This window comes from Cydia splendana, chromosome 8, assembly GCF_910591565.1.
Source record: "Cydia splendana chromosome 8, ilCydSple1.2, whole genome shotgun sequence".
Taxonomy (NCBI): Eukaryota; Metazoa; Arthropoda; class Insecta; order Lepidoptera; family Tortricidae; genus Cydia; species Cydia splendana.
This window is the reverse complement of record NC_085967.1, coordinates 13,317,757-13,341,599: the sequence shown is the minus strand read 5'-3', so window position 1 is coordinate 13,341,599 and position 23,843 is coordinate 13,317,757. Positions and strand designations below refer to the sequence as shown.

At 35.7% G+C, this 23,843-nt stretch overlaps 1 protein-coding gene across 1 annotated transcript in view; it reads right to left on the bottom strand.

The window, feature by feature from the left end:
• LOC134793116 (superkiller complex protein 3) overlaps positions 1-18,990 on the bottom strand; it is a 331,932-nt gene extending 312,942 nt beyond the window's left edge. The window contains exon 1 of the mRNA XM_063764655.1: positions 18,985-18,990. The gene's annotated coding sequence lies outside the window, so the exon portion shown is untranslated. The remainder of the gene's footprint in view (positions 1-18,984) is intronic.
• Between the last annotated feature and the right edge of the window lie 4,853 nt (positions 18,991-23,843).

The window sequence follows — 23,843 nt, the reverse complement described above, 5'->3', positions numbered from 1 at the left end:
AAATTATTAAAATAAACTTCATTACTTACCGTCATTCCTTCATTACAATCCCTACACTATCACTAAAAACGTTATTCCTTCAAAGTAATGTCAGTATTCATGATAGTGTCGGGGCCGTATAAGTCCTGTTTCAACGCGCAGTCACAGAATAAATAATAGTACTAGGTACAGAAGACTCACTCTCTAACAAAACGCGTCTGTTACGATCAGCACAGATATGGCCGCTAGGTGGCGACAGCGCCACGCGCGGCTTATGGCTTTCCCCAAAATTGGGGCGGAACGGATGTACTTTTAGCTACCTGTAGCAAAGCGACGAAATCGCGGAGTGAGCTACGCCTGGCGCAGCTCACACGCATGTACTTACATGAGAGATGCACTGGAATTGGCATGATAATTGTACCGCGTTATTGAAAGTCTACCTCTAGTGAAACATACATTTTGTTTCAAAATTCAAAATGTACTTACCTATTGAACAATTTTACAATTTAGACTCACTTGTTTTTAGTCACTCGCGCCTACTCTCCGAAACATGTCGATGTGTGTGATGTGAAACCGTAAAATTATTCAATGTTGGTATGTCTCACAACAGTTTAAATTCGATTAAATGTACCTATATTGAATTGCTTGTAGCTAAATGCAGGCTCGGTTAATCGAAATAAGTATATAATGGAAAGGGTAAGCTGTCACAAAGTTTTAGTGTCAGGTCATTGCCGTACTGTTAATAAAGGTAGATAAGGCTCATATTACTCAACGTAGTCGCGCGTAGGCGTCTCTTTTAATGAAGCCGCAGAATAATGTGTATTGGACGTAAGCGCCCTTTTGATTATGCTATGCATGACTTAAACGCGTGTCGACATTTTAATGAACAGGTCGGAGTTCATTTTAAAAGCCTTATTGATAATGAAACACAGGTCTCTACCGAGTCTATACCTTAATTTATTATATAGTGTGGCTTTTAGTGTGTGTAAAACGTATTAGTTATGTAAAAGTAACATGACGACTAAGGGCTCATTTAGACGATGCGAGAACTCGCATGCGAGAAATCGCATGCGAGTTTCATTACATTGCGGGTTTTGATTGGTCGGTTGAATTGGACGTAACCAAGAGTCCGCAATGTAACTAAAATCGCATGCGAGTTCGCGCGCCGTCTAAATCAGCCTTACATCTGGATTAAAACGTGGGATCTCCTGACATAATACCTCTCTAGCCCCGCTTAAATAACAATGTCGCTAAATATATACAAAATATTTTATCATTATATTCATTATTAATGTGGAAAAACGACAACCTTGTAAGACGTTGAACCTGATAGCTTCATAAGCTTTTTATTCTTGATCTTTTTCTTTAGATTTATCGCTGTATGTTTATATTTTTCTTTGTGCTTTGATCTTTGCATCAATGTACAAACATGTGTAAAAATTATTTTATGTTTCGGCCAAAATCAATATCAGTACTTACCTACTGTTTGTTAGTTTGTTTGAAAATTTTAGTTCGTATTGCCATGATATACCTAACTTTGTTGTATTTGTAAACTATGAAATTGAAACAAGAGCTTGATGCATGTTGATCTATCGCTTGGTATCGTAATATACAAGTGTTTCTCTTGCAAATATTGTTACACATGTTTATTTTACTTCACTATCCCGACAGTTGTATCAGGGTGCACTGGCGATCAAGCAAAGTGCAAATAAAAATATCGGTACGACATGAAATGAAATTTTATTCCTTGTAATTGTAACCAAGTACGAGTTTTTCAAACCTTTAATAAATGTAAAAGGGACTTTTACTTTTTCATAGCCGGACTCACCAATGGAAAGACTTTTGGTTACAATAATTTGGAGGTGTCTAAATAAAGAAAATAAAAATAAAAATTAAATAATGGCATGTACATATTCGGTGGATAGTAACGTCATAGGTTCTTTTAACTAATATATACCATATTGTGGTATATATTTCGTTACTTTGGCGATCACTGTACTGATTTTACTGCACATAAATTGCCCAAAACTTAGAAGAGATTGCCTCTTAGCGACAAGACCGCTCTTAATTAATAACTGACATTATCTTCTAGAAGTCGATTAATATCTGTCGGGCATAACACCGCCGGTGTGGTGTACATCTACGAGTATACGTGCTCGAACTTCAGAAGGTACCTAAAATCTAATTCCTTCCCACTGCGGCTTCCCGGTAACTCGATTATAAACGGACGAGGACATTTCACGAGTACTAGGTACTCGTCGGCGTCTTCGAATACCTAGAATCGAATTAGATACTTTAGCACTCAATAATAAACGAGTAGGTAGCCTCTGCCCGTGTTTTCGTTTGCGCAGTAGTCGTTATGCTCGTCTGCGCAGAAGTCGGGCAATATAAGTCAGGTACCTACCTAAAGAATTTGCGAAACTTTCTGGATTTGAGTAAATTAATCACTATCTAATTGTAAGTTAGTTTTTTATTCCAGTTTGGTCAAATCGACCCGTAATATGGGAGAGAGTAATTATGTTTAAGAGCTCAACGTGCACACTGCACACTAGCGCCACTGCTAAATAATCGTGATTATTTAAATTTAACGAAAAATATTTAAAAAACGCCGCTACGTACTGTATTTTGTATTTAAGTACCTTTTGAATACATAAAACTAGATTTTATTTTACTGGATTCGTCGATCTATGAACTCTAAACAAAAACAGCCGTTTTAACTTTGGACGCATAGATTGACGAATCCAGCAACATAAAAACTAGTTTGATGTATTCAAAAGGTACTTAAATACAAAATACGTATAGTACGTAGCCGCCCCCTTTTTTAAACATCTTTCGTTAAATTTAAATAATCGCGAGCCCGTTTTCATTACACATGAGGGCTACTTAGCCGGCAATTTAATAGCGGTATAAGAAGTGTAATAAAGTGTTTCCCAAACTAAATAACCTAAGGCTTAAGTAATAAAGATAAATAAAATGTGACAGTTTGATGGAAATTGCGCCTTATATTGTCCCATTTATGTGTCAAGTATTCTACATTAATACAGGTATTTACTACATAGTCTGGACCTTTAAGTTACATGACCGAAAAATGTGGCTTGTACTGGGCTGAAGGCGAAAGTATTTTAAAAATACTTTTGAGCGTTTTCACACCAATATTTAAATTTTAAAGGTTTTTAGAATCGAAAATTTTGTGCTGTTTGAAGTACCGTATTCTCAAAGTCTTCGGACATGCCTCCAGAATCCAAATATCTATGACTACCTAATGGTTTAAGAACGCGTCGAAGGTACCATTAAGGCACACGGCGGCGAGGCGATCTCCAACGGCTCTTATTGAAACAGTGACGGATGCTAGCTTCACGAAATGTACTCGAAATAACACCACTATAACAATGGGAGACATATTGTTAAAGCGGCCTCTAACTATCAACCATACCATGAACCACAAAAATCAACAATGTACTATTGTACCTACCTACACCATAATTTGAGACTACCGCCCCAGAAGAATAGTCTATTCTATTCAATATTCTATAAATAAAAAAACACATGACTTGCTCATTTGGCCAATCAGGTAGGTAGGTACAACATTTTGTATAAATTTATGGGAAGTATGAAATTACATTAGCAGAATGACTAGAGCGTTTTCACATCGGATCCAATAACATATTTTTTCTGTATTTATTTATTCATTTAAGAAATCTACATTGCAAAATAAAAACCTTTAAAATTTGTGTAGGTATTAATAACATATGAGTACCCTATATGCCTTTTTAATCATTTCACGGTCCGCGCCCCAACGTATGAAAATATGGCTGAAACTCATTTACCTACGTCGCTCCAGGCCCAAGCCGCGGTTGGTAAATGACGAATACCTGAAGCGCAGTTCCACGTTGTGTTGTCAAAGCTCGTGAGACTCGAGTCGTGATATAGCAAAATATGAAAAAATGAAAAAATGGCGACCGTATTACAAAATTACATAGAGTTAGACTAAGAAAAGTCTGCAGAGATTTTGACAGCACACGCAGTGCCAGTGTTACATATACGTCATATTTTAATAGAAGTTTGACGTTTAAAATATCACCTGCACTGCGTGTGCGGTCAAAATCTCTGCAGACTTTTCTTGGTTTAACTCTAATATGTTAACTGTTTTTTTTACAGTAGACTGTGAAAAAAAAAACACTTCACCGAATACGGCAAAGTCAAAGTTTATGGTGACACTCTGTCAGTGCAGAGTTAGCTTAGTTCGACTCTTTTTCTGGGGTGTAGCAAAAGAACAAAATACCTTAGGTAAGTATTTTGTTTAATGACTTTAATGAGATATCGAATTCAGTCGATTCATGTTTATATGGCTCAGGTGATTTTTTTAACTAATACCTATTTTAGTGTTACAAGTATTTTTTATTTTTACGTCTTAACCAAGTACCGTAGACCGGGGTGACTTTGGAAAATTTGGGGTTACTTTGATAGTTTTAAAACGGCCATAGAATTACCATTATTCATTATTTACTGAAAATGTTCCTGTAACTAGTTAAATTACTATATATTCATATTCACCTACTGTAAAAAATCTCGCATAAATATATATTATGGCCTAAAAACTAGAATTTTAAAGTCGCCCCTGCATTTGAAAGTCACCCCGGTCAATGGTATGTTACGTATGTGTATTTAGGTACGTATTATACTTGCCGTATTATGATCTGACATTAAACCAAGTCGAAATGGCTTCCCCTGTTTTGCATGATTATAATAAAATCTGCCTTTTGATGCAGAACCTTATACTTATCTAAATTTGCTTGTTGCTCATTCCCGGTTCACGCGTTTACGTTAACCCGACCCGAAATTCAAGTATCCGGATTACAACCAACGGAAACTATTGATTGTTGAATATAACTATAAGTGGTTGATGGTATAACTATAGCATGCTGCCGGATACCGGGCCGGCAGTATCCAATACTGGCAATAATAATAGGATACTGCCGGCCCTCCACCTCTGACAAAAAAAAACTATAAATACAGGAGCAAATACCTAGGAATTCCGTGCACACTGAAGGAGGCAGTTAGCAACCTGAAGACTTTGCTAGGCTTCGTGGAGGAGTTGGGGTGATTAGAGTAGCGCTACCACGTTTCACGCAAAATAAAATGTTTGTATGGATGGAGATATTAGCGATGCACGATGCAGTCGTCCACTATCGCCTTAAACAGAACTGAAGCTCTAACGGCGGCAGCATGGCGGTAACGGGGCAAATATTCCGTTCCAGAACACCACTTGGAAAACTTGGACAACAAGAGATTACGTTGCAAAGTTTTCGTTATAACTTTATCCGGCGTGTCTAGACTGGGAATGTACATACATGACATACATGTTTCTTCGAGATGCCTTTCCTTACGAGCACTTACAACTTTACATGCCGTGCTTGGAATGACGAATGCTATCAAGACATCCATATGACGCTTTTAATGTCGGTTTGTTTATTAAAAGATATTCAATTCATAATTGTTATACAATTCATTATTATTAAAATGTATTACAACATTAAATATTTGTATTTTCGACAAAGTATTTAGGTAAAAAACACGAATTTCAGGTCAAGGTGAATAGGTACTCAATTTGTGAAACAAGTAAAGGGTCCTCCGCTCATCGTCTGACATCTTAAAAACTTCACTGATTTCGAATACAGAATGAAATCGCGCATATTTTATTTATATAAAAAAAAAGAAAAATATCTAATGCATTTTATTTCAAAATCGGTTACCTACTTTTCTTTTTTGTTGGGATTGCGAGAGCTCGTGATTTACAATAGAAATAACAGAAAATTTCACTACTAAAATGACATTTGTCCGGTACCTCTATTATAAAATTCATGGCTTCTACCCTTACATGTACCCAACACTGTTTGTACTAGGAATGGTATCTTACCAAAGCCTTGAAATGCGTAGACGACTTGCTATGGTAAAATATTTCTTTAAACTGATACGAGGCACATTGTCTAATCCTTCCTTATTACAATTTGTATCGTTTAAAGTACCACTACACATTAGAGGTTCCCTCCGTCCACGCCAACGGCCGCTATTCCTGGTCCCGCACGCCAAGATAAATCTGAGCAACTCTCCTCTGTATGTGGCCTTGAACCACATCAACAATATTCTGCTCTTTGACCCAACACTGGACTTGTTCTCGCAGTCAGAGTCGAGATTTCTGGCCACAGCCGCTCGCTATTTGGAGTCAATTAACACTCCTACCACAATACAGTATTAGATTACTTTTTACTTGTGCATGTCATGTTAGGTGTAATATGTGCTCAATATGTGTATCAAAATTAATGTAAGTATATTAAAATTTAAATTGACCTACCTATAAACTGAAATGTATACGTGTTTATCTTATAATTTAACAAAATGCTATTTATGTAATTAATCATTTTATATTTTTGTACTGTGACCTATAACTTTCATGTTTGGCAATTTGCTGTAAATGTAAGTTGGTTAAATAAATAAATGAAAATGAAAAAAAAAAAATGAAAATGAAATTTTACTGATAGCTAAATGCTTATTTTGTTTACATACCTAGACAACATTGAAAGCTCTTAGAAATAAGCCACTAAGATACCATACAACAAAAATGCATATTACTATAATATATGAAAATACAACTATAAAATGTTGATTAATATTTTTTTCGGTTGATATTTGTATTTCAGGGTTGCTGGCACTTTGTGCGTTAGGTGTTATTCCAATTTATAGCCCGAGTCATTTTTTGTGTCATAATTTTATACGACTTTCATTGTGGTCTCAGCCAACAACAAAGTTACAACAGGCTTCAGTTAACTTTCTACAATGAAGCCTTTATCGCATGCGATGTGACTGTTTAGTACTCGTAATTGTTATATTATGACAAACAGTCATTATGATTACTTCTTTTACACATGATCATAGAAGCGTTTGTCATTTTTTTGAACATCGATGTATAGAGTTATCGCCATTATTAGCGAAGTAAAAGTGCGGTTAATACTGACAGACTGTCTATAAGGTTGCATACAGATTCTGCCACAACTAGAGGTATCCAAATTAAATTAGTAAAAAAATCTTACCTACGTAAATTGAATACTTTTGCGTATAAAAATCTTTGATCTCGATATCTTGGATATCCATACAACACAACATTTAGGAATGAATTCAAAAAAATATTGATTGCTTAATTCTAATTACTACAGTTTTCTATATTCTACAAAACTTTCAGTGTTGTCCTCCTATACATATACAATTATTATACGTTGAATTATACTTCATGTTACTCTTACACACGTCATCCTAATTAAGGCTTAAAAAAACTTCAGTGGACGGCGTTAGTCAGTAATAATAAATTAATAATATTGGAAACTTTAAATCTACGTAGGTGGTAGAAATAATTTAACTTGCCTCGCTAACACCCATTAGGTTGGGTTGGGGATTGCGCTAACTCATTTGCCTAGACCTTTTGTACTTTAGCCATTATCCTGAATGTGTTTTGCTCGGTTTCATTCGCAGGCGTTTCCTCTCCAGATGCATGCATGCTCATTTTACTTGTCCGAGGCTACGTTGCACAATACCTATATAGACGACAACAACCCATAGACGAATCAAACAATTTTTTACAAATTTAAGCTTAGTAACATGTTTTCTTACGTTAGGCACTTTACCGATGCCAATGTAACGATTTTTATATCACTAATCATACCTATATCATAATTGACGTTTATTTGGATGTGTTTTTTCCTATCCAGTGAAATTCGTCTCATTATGAAACGGTACCATTAGGGACCTATATGAAGGTCTCAAATACAAAATATAATATGTATATTTTACATTTTATCTCTAAAGTATTGTAAAGATTTTTGTAAGTACTTAATGCTTGCGTCAATAAACGTTAATGGTCGTGGGTATAATACGTTTTCATAAAGAAGTTAGGCACCTACTTACTGAACATCAAAAGAAAGTTCTCCCTTGTAAGGATTACTTGCGTATCAATCGGTCATTCCGTTTGTTGCAAGGATATTTTCACGTTCTTTCGCCCTGAAATAACAATTTGCTGTCAGTAGATCTTGTCAATATAGCTACACGTGCGTAGGTAGAAGGATTTATGATTGCTTGTGTCCCAGGGGACGGTCAGCTTTGAAGGTGCAATAGGTTGGATTGAATGTAAGTAATTAACTCTCACGCCGAGATATACTATCCTATTCATGTAAATAAATGCCTAGGCCTCCTATGTTCCTAGGAACATAGGGATTAAAACTTACTGAGTCAGAATAAGTTGAATTATGTTAATAATGATAGCGAAGCATAGAGTAAATATATGTGCTAATTGTTTTATTTGAATTTATATATTGTTGGTGATGCTGATGGTGTTCGATGTTGACTTAATTTCGACTCGCCCGTGTATCTCGCTCCTAATTATATAGAGAGATTAACTGCGAGTTATACCTAACTTATTAATAAAGCGATCCCATGCCCCAATGACCTTCGATCTGAATCCCTTAGTTTTCTAATGTTTTTGTAGCTTATCTAGACACGCGGTAGCGTGTCCAGCCAAAGAAAAAGGAACTGGCGACGCAGCAACCGTGTGTAATATTACACGAACCATTTCGAGTTACTTTTTACCCCTTCACAACTTGAGACCTACTTAACCTACACACATGAAATTTGGCACATGTATTCAAGTCCCTTAGCTTGTCCAAAATACAAAATTTCATAAAAGTAGCTTAAACAGTTATTGATAAATTAACGTTTAAAAACCGGCATTTTTGTGACTGACATATAGATCATAAACCTAACCCATTTCCAGATGACCTAGAAACTTGAAATTTGGCATCAAGGTAGACTATTAGGTGTATATAATGGGAAAAATCTGAAAACTGGAAATTATTGATATTTCGATGGAAAAATAATAATTAATACTTATAGACCAAAACCCTAACCCACTTCTAGATCACTTAGAAACTTGATATTTGGCATCAAGGTAGACTATTAGGTGTATATAGACGGAAACATCTGAAAATTGGAAATTATTGATAATTGGATGGAAAAAAATTAATTAATACTTATAGACCAAAAACCTAACCCACTTCTAGATCACTTAGAAACTTGATATTTGGCATCAAGGTAGACTATTAGGTGCATATAAAATCTGAAAACTGGAAATTATAGATATTTTGATGAAAAAAAATTAATACAAAATACTTATAGACCAAAAACCGGGTTATCCGCACATGGTCTAAAACGCAAAATGACAAGTGTGTTGTTTTGCCTAAATCGCAATTAGTCTACATCGCAAACGGTCTAGAACGCAACGCAACGGTCTAGGACGAACCCAAATATGTAGATTTCGTATAGGTATGTAAGATCTTTCACAGCAATCGAGAAACCGAGAAAGTGTTTTTTTTAGACAATGTTTAAATAATCATAAAAAACTAGTATTCATTTCTTTCAAAACAAGGTAGGCAAAAATAGAGATAAAAGATTGAAGAACCGGTAGCCGTTTGTCTTATAGTTCTATCTGTAGTGCAAAAGTAGAAGATACGATTCAACTCCTGTCAAAAATCGATGAAAACCTCGGGTAGCCCCTTAAGGTTCGATTCCCATTCCTGTTACAAAGTACGTGCTTTGTTACATACGTTTCAGTGAAGGGTGAAATGAACGACCTGGCTGATCAAAAGTTCACAACTAACTCCGTTCCAGTGATGGATTGCTTCTGCGCAAAATAGCGGTAAAACGAATGTTTATTATTTTGCTTTTAGAATATTGAAGCTTTGAAGGAAATAGCCCGTCACGCTTTTTATTTTGTGAAAAGAGGCACATCAATAATAATTGAAATGTTGGGCGTTGGTGTTGAGGAACTTATCAAAAGAAACGCTTTAATTGGTTACCGGGTTACCTTTGATATTCATTAAATCGTTACAATAAAGTGTTTACGATATCTCCTTTTTGAAAAGAATTAAAAAGCGACAAAAGCTAAAACATCTGTCATAACTTTGCAAATGCCACTTATTAAGTAGAAGTTAAAAATGGGTATAGTAAGTTATCCTTAAAAGATAGACATACACCATCGCGGAATTTTTTGTAGAGTAATGTCTCTCTTTCCCCATCATACATGGTATTGTTATAGCTCAAACGGATTAGGCAGCGTTTTTGATTAATGCTCCTAGCCAGTTCGATTTTTCCCGACAACATCATCACATTTCAACTATTATAAACAAAACATTACCAAGTTATATACCTAAAGTACCTTCCTCAAGAATCACTCTATTGATAGATGAAAATCGTATGAAAATCCGTTCAGTAGTTTTTGAGTTTTGGTGTAGTTTTATAAGATATAGTAAATTGACGTTTTCCCCTAATTTTGCGGATGCTAGGTTGCGTGACAATCGTGCACGTTGCGATCATGTTGCGATTAGCAAACTAGTTGGTTACCTACCCAACTAGCAAAAAAGTCTCAGATTGCGCACTTTATAAGAGTAGTGAGCTTATAGCGCTCTTATTTTTGTTTTGAACTTATCATCGCTCTTATATTAGTCTTACACAAGCTAATACGCACTTTAGTAAGTTTAGTCTTATTACCTAGTATTATATATGTATATAAGAGCATTTTATAATACCATTATAAGCCTCTCGCTCTTACAATAACATTTACTAAGTCTCATTGAACTTGAGAGTACCTGGTCTTATATCCACATTCTCTAAGTTCATTTGATCTTATAATAGACTTTCTAAATGCTATTATAAGAATGTAAGACTAATATCAACATGGCATAATACTATTATGAGCCTCTCGCTCTTACAATAACATTTACTAAGTCTCATTGAACTTGAGAGTACTTGGTCTTATATCCACATTCTCTAAGTTCATTTGATCTTATATTAGACTTTCTAAATGCTATTATAAGAATGTAAGGCTAATATCAACATAGCATAATACTATTATAAGCCTCTTGCTCTTACAACAACATTTACGAAGTCTCATTGAACTTGAGAGTACGTGGTCTTATATCCACATTCTCTAAGTTCATTTGATCTTATATTAGACTTTATAAATGCTATTATAAGAATGTAAGACTAATATCAACATAGCATAATACTATTATAAGCCTCTTGCTCTTACAACAACATTTACGAAGTCTCATTGAACTTGAGAGTACCTGGTCTTATATCCACATTCTCTTAGTTCATTTGATCTTATATTAGACTCTCTAAATGATATTATAAGAATGAAAGACTAATATCAACATAGCATAATACTATTATAAGCCTCTTGCTCTTACAACAACATTTACGAAGTCTCATTGAACTTGAGAGTACCTGGTCTTATATCCTCATTCTCTTAGTTCATTTGATTTTATATTAGATTTCTAAATGCTATTGTAAGAATGTAAGACTAATATCAACATAGCATAAGAACACTGTAAGTACGTACTTTTCTGATCTTATTTAAAGCTATAATAAGATCAACAGCAGCACTTTAGTAAGATATTAGAGTGATATAAGATCAAGACACTTATATCACAAAAGAGAAGATCAATATAAGATGGTTTGATCTTAAATCGTTTTTGGGAACACTATTGTTAGTATAAGTAAAGCAAGGAACCGTAATTTATTCAACATGGCCACATCATTTGTATTCAGAATGCTTAAAATACTCTAATAGTGCGCTTGAAAAATACACCTACATCAATGGCTGACTATCAATACAAAATAAAGAAATAAAATAATTATAAAAATATTCAAATACCATATTTGAGTAGGCGCATGAAGTTTGAAGTGTAAAACAGGGTCTACTTTACAATAAATAATATTTTCGCATGTGAATACTTACCCTGAAACATAAACAGACAATGATAAACAGCACGTTATTATATTTAAACATAATTCATAAAAAGTTTGATAAACACTTACACTAATATGTTTTTGTCACGTTGCAGTTAATTTCACCCGTATATTTATACTTCACAAATAGAATGTTTTAAACCAAAATAAGCTTATTTAGGCTTACAAGATTCTAACGTTCGACCAATATAAGCCTATGTAGGCTTACAAGATACTTACGTTCGACCAATATAAGCCTATGTAGGCTTACAAGATACTTACGTAAAAGCGATATTAGCCTAAAGCAGCTTAATATAGTTTTGAAAAAGATTACTGTGAATGCAAACAACATTCAATTAGACTGATATTAGAACGATATTAAAATAAATACGCTTATGCTTTGTGCCCAAACCCGGGCTTATACGATGATATAAAATTAATATAAGAGCGACAAAATTGTAGTCTAGAGACTGTTGTTAGCGTGATTTTGATAGTTGGGTAGATTGTGAAATAAATGACTAATTGTTAACAAGAGTCAACAGAAACCCGATGCACACGATTTGAAAGTAAAACTCATATACCATTTGTATTTTAATAAATATTATGATTAATTATGTCAAAAATGTTTTCAGATCATTTTAATACCGAAGTAGTCATATATACGTAACGTAAAAATCTAAGACAAACAATAACAGTCATGTTGTTCAATGTTCTCAATTGCGAAAATGTTTGCGTATTTGTTTACATCACGTACAAAATCCCATCACGTACATAGACATCGTATACTCCACGGACGACAAAGAAGGCACGAATACGATAAACATTAAACGAAGTCATTTTCCTTACCTGTTCAAATTTGTCGTTGGCTTCCGTTGGTATATGCCATATTTGCCATCTTTGTGAAAGTACTTAAGGAAAATAACAAAAATACCGCTTTTACGTGCCCGGACTAAAAGATGACTCACGCTAGACCGGGCCTGGATAATACTACTAGAAATGCAGAACCTTTACCTGCAGATCCTTTGCCAGCTGATCTTATTGAGGAAGTACCTGAAGTATCTGAAAATGAATCGAGCACTTCTAGTTCCAGTTTTGTGGATGATCCTAACGATATCACTTGGAATCCTGATATGACTACGGATCAAGGCTCCAGTGAGTATGAGGAAATGACAGACTCCGCTAATGCTGCAATTGCAATGACAGCTGCTTGTCAAGGTGCTGAACCAAAGACAATTCATGAAGCGCTGTCAGGACCTGAAAAAGAACATTGGAAGGAAGCAATTGCGGATGAGTACAAGTCATTTGAAAAGAACAGAGCCTGGACATTGACAACATTGCCTGCTGGAAAGAAAGCTGTAAAATGCAAATGGATTTTCAAAAAGAAACTTGGATTGGAAGGTCAGCTACTTCGTTACAAAGCTAGACTTGTAGCTAAAGGATTTACCCAGGAATATGGCGTAGACTACAATGAGACCTACTCTCCTGTGGTAAGATACTCAACCATACGTACTTTACTTGCCCTGGCAGTCAACTTAGACATGAAAGTTGATCACATGGATGTGAAGACAGCCTTTCTTAATGGTGATTTAAAGGAGACTGTGTATATGGAACAGCCAGATGGGTACAAAGTAAAAGGTAAAGAAAACTACGTATTCAAGCTTAACAAAGCAGTCTATGGACTGAAACAGGCATCAAAGGCCTGGTACGACAAAATTGATAATGCCCTGAAGGTTCTCAAGTTCAGAAAATCACTCAGCGAGCCCTGTGTTTACATAAAATCGAATGATAGTGGTAACCTCATTATATTAGCACTATATGTTGATGACATTCTGATTTTCAGTAAAGATACACCAGAGAAGAAAAAGCTGAAGGAAGAACTGATGAGAATATTTGAGATGAAGGATCTTGGTCGTGCTACGCATGTACTGGGCATGAGATTGACTCAAGATAAAAATAAAATTACTCTTGATCAGAAAAATTACATACAGAAAGTATTAGAACAATTTAATATGGCGGACTGCAAACCTGTGAGCACACCTTTAGAGACCGGCTTGAAATTTGAAAAGGGAGAACAGACTGATCCTGACTCAAAGTTCAGAAGCCTGATTGGATGTATTATGTATTTAGCGGTGTGCACAAGACCAGATATTGCCCATGCAGCAAGCCTATTAAGCCAGTTCAACAACTGTTATTCTGAAACGCACTGGAAAGCGGCGAAGCGTGTTCTTCGATATTTAAAAGGAACAATGGATTATTCCTTACAATATGAGAAATCAATATTATCTGTTACAGGATATGTAGATGCTGATTGGGCATCCAACCCGCTAGACCGACGTTCGTATACAGGGTATGTGTACAAGATTAGCGGCTCAGCAGTGTCATGGGAGAGTCGTAAGCAAAGAACCATTGCCTTGTCTTCAACCGAATCTGAGTACATGGGGTTATGTGAAGGAGCGAAGGAAGCTGCATTCATAAGGACCTTTTTACATGAATGCCTAGGTAAATACTTACCCATTACTCTATACAACGATAGTCAGTCGGCGCAGAAGATTTGCAACAGTCAAATCAACCATAGTAGAAGTAAACATATAGACATTCGACATCATTATGTGCGGCAAGTCGTAAGTGATAAAATTATTAACTTAGAATACTTGTCTACTGATCAAATGCCTGCGGATGTTTTGACAAAGCCTCTAACCAAGGACAAACATTTTAATTGTGTTTTTAATCTCGGTTTAAACTGTTCGGTTTAAGGGCAGGTGTTAGAACATATAAACCTATCAGGTTGTAAACCTTACGCCATGAGCTGGCGACTATTTTGTTTTGTCTGTGGTTTTCTATTTTGTCAGTTTACTTGAACAAATGAATATATATATCGTTTTTCTGTCTGCACAAATAATGTTTTACTCTATTCAATCCTGGTAGAATTCCACTCTAAACCCAATATGGCGTAGACTACAATGAGACCTACTCTCCTGTGGTAAGATACTCAACCATACGTACTTTACTTGCCCTGGCAGTCAACTTAGACATGAAAGTTGATCACATGGATGTGAAGACAGCCTTTCTTAATGGTGATTTAAAGGAGACTGTGTATATGGAACAGCCAGATGGGTACAAAGTAAAAGGTAAAGAAAACTACGTATTCAAGCTTAACAAAGCAGTCTATGGACTGAAACAGGCATCAAAGGCCTGGTACGACAAAATTGATAATGCCCTAAAGGTTCTGCATTTCTAGTAGTATTATCCATGCCATCACTAAGTAAATGTAACTGACCATCAGTAGTAGGATTTTGCTGATTCAGTTTTATATCTTTAAACATTTTCTCTTCAAAGAACTGTACATCTCGAGACTTAATACATTTAGACGGGTTTTGAGGGTCAATCAGTCTATATCCTTTTGATCCATCGCAATATCCCACAAATACATACATTTTGCTTTTTGCATCTAATTTCTTACGTTTTTCACTAGGGGTCATTGCATAGGCAACACAGCCAAATACTCTCAAATTGGATAAATTAACTTTATTACCTGACCATAGCTCTTCAGGTGTGGTCCCTCTTACCGCCTTACTTGGTGACTTATTCTTAATGTATATTGCTGTATTCAACGCCTCGGCCCAGAACCTCGGGTCCATTCCAGCATCCTGCAGCATGCAGCGTCCTGCCTGCATAATTGTGCGGTTGGCGCGTTCCGCAACTCCATTCTGGGCTGCAGAATATGGTATGGTTGTCTGGTGCTGGATGCCGTGCTCTCTCAGAAACATCTGGAACTGTTTATTCACATATTCAGTGCCGTTATCTGAACGAATTGCTTTTATCTTTAAGTCAGTTTGATTCTCAACAAAACTCTTAAAGATTTTAAATACAGACAATACTTCATCTTTACTTTTAATAAAATATCCAAAAGTCATTCTAGAATAATCATCAATGAAAGTCAAGAGATATCTACTGCCACTGAATGAGGAAACTGGCATAGGTCCCATTAAGTCAGTATGAATCAGACCAAGTTTCTCAGTAGCTCTGGTATAAGACCTTTTAGGGAATGGTAATCGACTTTGTTTCCCTTCAAGACATACTACACACGGAGTATGTTTATCATTAGTGTAATCAATTCCACTAGCCATACCTTGTTTCAGTAAATCCATACTCCTTCTGTTCAGATGTGAAAGTCTGCGATGCCACAACTCCTGGGATGGCTTCGTTTCACACAGATTAGCAGCTTCCGGAACCCTTGAAAGAACCTCAGGCACTCGCTCACCCAAAACCTCAGAGTGACATGCCGCAGCTAGCTCGCATCCATGTGACGGTTGACTCGCCATGTCCAGTTCATAGACGCCGTTCACCTTCGTAGCACTGGCAATTACGTCTTTGCCACAGTAAATATAGCACTTTTGCTTCTTAAAAAGCACCTCAAGTCCTTTGTCTACCATCTTGCCAACGGAAATAAGATTTGTTGACAATCCCGGCACGTAAACAACGTCGCTTAGTTTCGTTGTTTCACTGTGTCCTTTTAACAACAATTCCACGGTTCCATGTCCCTCACTATGTAACTTTTCTTTATTCGCCACTGTTACTGAACGCGGAGTTTCCAAAACATAATTTTGCAATAACGTTTTATTGTTTGACATGTGACTTGTAGAGCCGCTGTCAACGTAGAACGAGTTTGACTTGACGTCAACTGTCAAAGCGGTTAGCAACGTTCCGTTCCATGCTTTTTCACTCTTCTCACTGCGTTCCTTACTTTTATTGGCTTTGTTCGGACAGTTTTTCGCATAATGATTTGGTTTCTTACATATGAAGCACTTAACCTTCGATGGATGTTTGTTGACACTTTTTGTACTAGAACCCCGGTTTGTAAACATAGAACTTTCTTCGGTCTTATCGTCTCTTCGTAAATTTTCTTGTAGTAATTTACTTCTAACTGTTTCACTGCACAATGTAACGTTCGAGTTTTCCAATGCCATTATAAGTGGATGATAGTCTGGTGGTAGACCACTTAACATAATGACTGACAGGAAATCATCATCTAATGGAGAATTTATGTCTCGTAGTTGTTGATCTATATCCATGATCTTCAAGAGATACGCCTCCATATCTTTACATTGCTCTAGTTTCAATCCAAATAAAGTACGTAGCAGGCCTAGTTTTCTACATAGCCCTTTGTCTTCGTAGGCCTTTTTTAAATTGTTCCAAGCTTCGTATCCAGTCTTTGCGTTACGTACATGTGAAAACGATGACGGTTGCACCATCAGGCATATTTTTGCAAGCGTTCTCTGTTGTCGACGCTCATCGCTGATCTTGGGAACGCCGGGTGACGCTTCCTCTGTGCAATCCCATAGATTCTCGTGAATCAAATACATACGCATCGAAAACTTCCAGTTTCCATAGTTGGCTATGCCACTGAGCTTTTCGAAATTGACTGCGATCCCGGAACTCGACCCGGAAGACGAGGTCGTCGTCGACAAATTTTCATTCGACATTTTCGAATTAATTTTGTACTTTTTGCCGAAAACTATTTACGTACTAATTATTCGCGTATCCTGGGCCCAAACCTATTGGGTTTAGAGTGGAATTCTACCAGGATTGAATAGAGTAAAACATTATTTGTGCAGACAGAAAAACGATATATATATTCATTTGTTCAAGTAAACTGACAAAATAGAAAACCACAGACAAAACAAAATAGTCGCCAGCTCATGGCGTAAGGTTTACAACCTGATAGGTTTATATGTTCTAACAGGGGTCCAGCCGGAGCTTCCGGTGCTTCGTTTTCTATGGAAATCACCACGTGGCCACCGATTAGCCGTCATAGAAAATAATATGTCGGACGCCTCGGCCCGGGCACGGCCCGGTCTAGCGTGAGTCATCCTTAAAACGACATTTAAAACATGGATATGGAAAGCTGAAAAATATAAGGATATTCACTAAGACTATTTTATTTCATTCTTTTTTTCAGATGTGATAGATACACAATAGGCCCAGTAGAATACCCATCATGCCTTCAGGGAAATCAAACGCCACGGTCGTGAATATATGTACGATACGGTCCGGCAATGAATAATTTTACATTAAATGTAAACATGTTTACATTTGATTAATACACTTTGTAGAAGGTTTAATAAGTACTCAAATCAGTCGCAATTCTACTATTTTAATATTAAGAACACGACGCAATTATTCAGTCGTTGACGGAAGTGTCGTATCTTCAACTTCAAAATCGAATAAGTACTGGGTGATTTTGGGGTCGTGATACTGAATGTCAAAAATGTGTTAAGATGGTAATACTAAACAAATTAAAAACAAAAAAAATGTAGTGGACACCTTTAGGGCCCGAAGTAGACAAAATGTATGGGCCCAGGGATAGATAGGTACCTATATTTTTTCATTATTTTCATATCGGTCCCATGGGAAACTTAGTTCAGTATAATACATTTTTGACATTCGGGATCACGACTCCAAAATTACTCAGTATATTAAAAAAATATATTGTAACAGACGTCATTGATATGACGCGTTTAAAACTAGAATAAGGTACCCTATTCTTGCAGTAGGTTCGCTCTCTTACACTGGGCGTAAGCGTGAGAGAAATGGATGTGCGTGCTCGGGACTGCGGATACAATGTTTTTGAATTTTAATTTTTTGTGTGAGTTTAAATAAATAAAAAAAGTAATTGCTGAGTTCCCTCAAGCATAATATGCATTTTTAGAAATATTTAACATATTTTTAGTTTTTGTGCAAAATTTATTAGAATTTTTTAAACTGAATTTTAGACCTATGCTTACCTATTCGTGATTTTTTCTATCGAGTGAAAGTTAAAAACTCAGGATTCAAATCGCTGAATCCCTAGAAAAGAAGTCCCTAGACAGGCCTCAAGATTGCTAATTAAATTTTATTTTTGGCAACTGTATTGTGATCTATATGTCGGCGGCCGATCGTAAGATCAGGCATATCGTGGAATTCCTAGGCATATTGTGAAACGTGAAAATCTTTGACTCGTTCCCTGAGTCGACGGAGCCCCGCTACGCGGGGCTCTTATTTCTGGGCAGTTTGCCCTTCGGGCATCTGAAGTAACCTAACGAACCTATCCTACCTATATATTGGTTTGATGTGACTATCATCAAAACATTACACAGGAACATTATGATCTGCCTGATCGTACGATCGGCCTACGACATATATAAAAGCGCTACGACTTATCATAAACCCCGTTCTCTGAGCCTACTGCACCTTAAGTAAGTACTTACCCACCTAAACGGTTCGTGCAGACTTGGAAAAATATCTTCGGTTCGCAAAATATAAGAATGCTAGTCTTTTTTTCTGGGTGTCAGACCGTTCTCAGTGTGGTTTTTGTCGGTATCAATAATTTGACTGTAGGCGTTTCTTTTATTAATGCAATCAGTACTTATGTAAATATTTGACCTTTGTAATATTGTAAATAAATTAAGTAGGTTCCACGACGATATCTTTGATTCTCCGTGGAATGACTTAATTTACAACTAATAATGCTATAAAATAAGTCGACATCTGCCTTGCGAGGAAATGATAGTTTTTGTAACTTAGTTTATATTCTTGTCACGATGATATTATATCACTAAAGCCCCGTGGTACATCAAAAACGAGAATTTGCATCGAGATCTCAAAATCAAAACAATAAACCAGGAAGAGTCCGACACCTTAGACAAATATCGCAAACGAATGGAGAAACACTCAAACTTACTCGCGAGAAACCTGATGAAGGAACCACCTAACACTACTTTTACAAGGCTGAAGAGAAGAGCACCTCAAGATCTTATAAAATAAATATAAGATTTTATGAAATTGATGGGGGTGTATCAAAGGATATCGCACGATGCACGACTATTAAAAATACTTAATCTCTTAATACATAGTAAGGGTAATTCCACGTAAATAGGGACACGATGAAGCAAAAATCAATTTGCGAGATAGCAACACTTTTTGTATTCATAATTTGCTTTGAAGGTGGAATTATGTTTCAAAACCATTGGGAATTAATTTAGTAATATTGATTCATGCCGACGTGACGTTGAAATGTTGCTGACGGCGAATACTGAGAAGTGGAAATGGAAATAGTCCAAGAACGAAGTAATAATTCAGGCTGGCTTGACCCCAATAGGTATTTCTAAGATTATATTTGAATCTTTAGGTCGCCATTTATCAAATATCAATCAAGAGCAAAATTGAACCGTGTAAACCGCTATTAAATTGAATCGAACTACGAATAAATATTTATTCTAGAATTTATTATTTTTATCGGTTATTTAATTTAATTTACCATCAAAGACTAATTTGACATTTCATTATGAGGTAAGTATGTATGAATTGTAAATACGTATTTTTGATGAATAAGATTATAAAAATGCAGAAATCCAATTTTATTTTATTCATGTAGTTCTAGGTACTTAAAATGTACAAACCAGAGTGCAATGAAAATAGGTTATTACCTAGAAGTTTCATTGAGTAATTGATTTAATTGCATTAGGTATATAAAAATATAAGTAATTATATTATTTATTAATTATTAAGTACAGAATACCTATTACTTAAGTTAACCGCTCTACCAATTCAGTTTATTTATTTTGATAAAATCGTCAGCGTTCGCAATAAGCCTTTGTACGTACCTATTGTCGAATTTTTATTACAAACATATTATGTAAATATCTGTATCTCCATAATTGCTTTAGAGATTGAAACTGGATTTATGCGAACGGGTAGAAGTGAATGTCAGGTACAGGTTGGATATGTACCGAATACCAAATGACGCGAGTTGACAAATTTATATTATATATGTATGTAGGTCGGCGAAGTAAGCCTTAGTTAGGCAAATATGGCTCTGTGTGGCTCTGAAATCTTTTGGTTTTGTATGCTACGGCAATATACGAATAAGGAAAGAACCCACTGTTCAACGGAGCTTAAGTATTTACTTCAGCAATACCAGAACCACCTCGTTCTTTTAGGCCCAGTACGGTTACCATCAGTTTGTCACTGACATAAACGCCGTCGAGAACGTAATTTACTTTCTATACATCTCGCTCGCACTCGCATATTAGTGCAAACGGGACGTATAGAAAGTAAATTACGTTCTCGACGGCGTTTATGTCAGTGACAAACTGATGGTAACCGTACAGTAGGGTCGTTTTCTTCTCTCACTCTCACTGAGCGTAAGCGTGATCGAGATGGATCGTGCTCGGGACCGCGGGCATCATGTTTTGAATTCAAAGTTTTTGTGTGTGCTGAGTTCCGTCAAGCATAATATTGCTCATTATTTTTTTAATATTTTTCATAATTTATTCATAACAAAATTTATTATAATTTCTTAGTGCATTTATAGACCTAAGTTCGTGATTTTTTTCTATCGAGCGAAAGTCTAAGGGCTCATTTAGACGGTGCCAGAATATTGTGGCAGCGCCCTTATATAACGTCATATATTCACAGGAATTTGAAATTTATTATTAAGCTTCCACGTTCTGTCGCTTGCCAAGTTGGTGCTGATCTTTATTACGACGGACGCACTAGACTGGTTGATTAAGTTAACCGTAAATGATGTTTTCAGAGGTGTATGAATTCTCAAGGGTTAATTTTATGGGTGACGTAAAGAGCCACAATTGTACCTTCGAAGAGCCGCACGCGGCTTGCGAGCCGCAGTTTGCCGACCCCTGTGCTAACGCAACTATTCAGCAAAACTGCAAATATAAGAGGTGACATGCTTAGTGACCGAAAACACTAGTTATAAATATCTACTTACTTACTTACTCCTCCAACACAAGAGCAGGCCACTTTGATCGGTCGGTTATAAATTTATGAACAGCATTTATCGTCAATTATAAAAAATAGTCCAGTGTTAATGATGCTTTATACTGTCTTCAATTTACCGTTCCAACATAATATGAAAAGCTAAAAAAGGCACTTATTTAATTACGTAAATCTCAAATAATATTATCGCGATGATAATCTATTTGAGTACTTAGTTAATTTTCAGTTATGCTCCAACATATGAGGGATATTATGCAAAAAGCTCATTTTCCTGTAAATGAAAGTGCCTATCAAGTCAATTAATAATATGTGAAATATTAATATGCAACGCGTATTAGTGCGCTAGGCTACTCAATTAATTATTAATTAATAATTATTCAGCGATAGGTACCAGTAATCGTTCTAACCATTTAATATTCTAAACTAATTCGTTGTATCCCTTCATCAATGTCATCATGCATGATTCGGAGTTGGGTCTGACAATACTGTAAGTATGCCGTGCAATTGGTTTGGCATATGGGAGATTAGCTAATAAACAATAATCAATGAAATGAAACTAGATACTCGACATTTAAGAAACTTTAAAAAATATGGCATAAACGTTATAACTCAAACAGGTTTTTATATATAATTAACTATTAAGCACTACTATTTCACAATGTAATTTTATTAAAAATAATATTCATAAGATATACAAGTGAATGACCATGAACACACATTTTATTTAATGAGTTAAAGTCATATCCCAAGCTATATTAGTATAATTAGTTGACGAACCACTGTAATAACTCTGCTTAATTGCACGTTTTGTATTCCAGCCTCACCCCCGCTAGTCATGTCTCGTTTTCGTAATCATCGAGTTCCTGGAATATTCGTGGCGCACCAACCTGTGGCCTTATTTTTTTAGAATAAAGTAACTATAATTTATCATGATGCAGCAGTTCTAGTTTTTGATATTAAATGCTCATTTAGAACGGTTACTGGTACCTATCACTATGCATAATTAATTATTAATTAAGTACCTATCGCACTAATACGCGTTGCAAATAATTTATCTAATACCTTTAAACGAGCTATTCTTGTATATATATATATATATATATATATACCTATATAATACAGGGTGACATTTAAGTCGTGATCAGTAATATGTTTTGCTAACTCCATAAACAACGAGCAATTTAATGCCCCTACTCTTACTAAAATCAGACTAGATCTTTTTTATTTATTTTTTTGTTTAATATTTGTCATTTATTCTACTTTTACAAATGGCAATGTGGTATTTAAACAGCTTTGTTATTTCAAATGAAAAATTGGGTAAATTTATTTGTAACTGGGACAAATGACAAAATTGATGTCAATGACAGTTCCGATTCAAAGAGGCGATTCAATTTACTAATTTAAATATCTTAATAAGCCGTTGTAATATCGTAAATCCACTTATAAAAGTAAAATAAATGACAAAAAATAAACAAAAAAATTTAAAAAACTCTTGTCTGATTTTAGTAAGAGTGGGGCATTAAATTGTTCGTTGTTTATGGAGTTAGAAAAACATAATTATTACTGATCACGACTTAAATGTCAACCTGTATATTTATTTATTTATATACCTATATATTTCGGGGATCTCGGAAACGGCTCTAACGATTTCGATGAAATTTGCGATATGGGGGTTTTCTGGAGCGAAAAATCTATCGAGCTAGGTGTATTACTGGGAAAACGCGCATTTTTGAGATTTTTATGTTTTCCGAGCAAAGCTCGGTCTCCCAGATATATTAATAGGATAAAAGAAGAAAATATATTAATAAGATATTTAATACTTACTAATCACAGAAAACTGTCACATACGTCTTGTAGTGTAGTACCTACAGATTACACACACTCTTATTTTCTTAACAAACTTGTGTTTAGATCATTTTGACCGCCTCGCCCGCTTAACTCCTGCTGCTGATTACATTCTAACCAATCTTCCTAAGTCTGTATATAAATTGTTTTCCGTTTTCCATAAATTCAAGCAGGCTTAAATTCTCCAAGCGGAAGTACTTTAATTTGAAACGTAGAAATATCATTGTTTCTGCACGTATTTTAATACCTGTAAAATGGAAAATGTCCAAGGTCTACTTTACAGTATTGTAAATTTACTTTATAAACCTTAGTACTGTTTTATTGAGTAGGCAGGTGGGTCGGTTCCCAGAAAGGGGTGAGTTCCAAATGTGGCCTATTCACCCAGTGTGGTGGTGTGTGGTTGTGGGTGTATA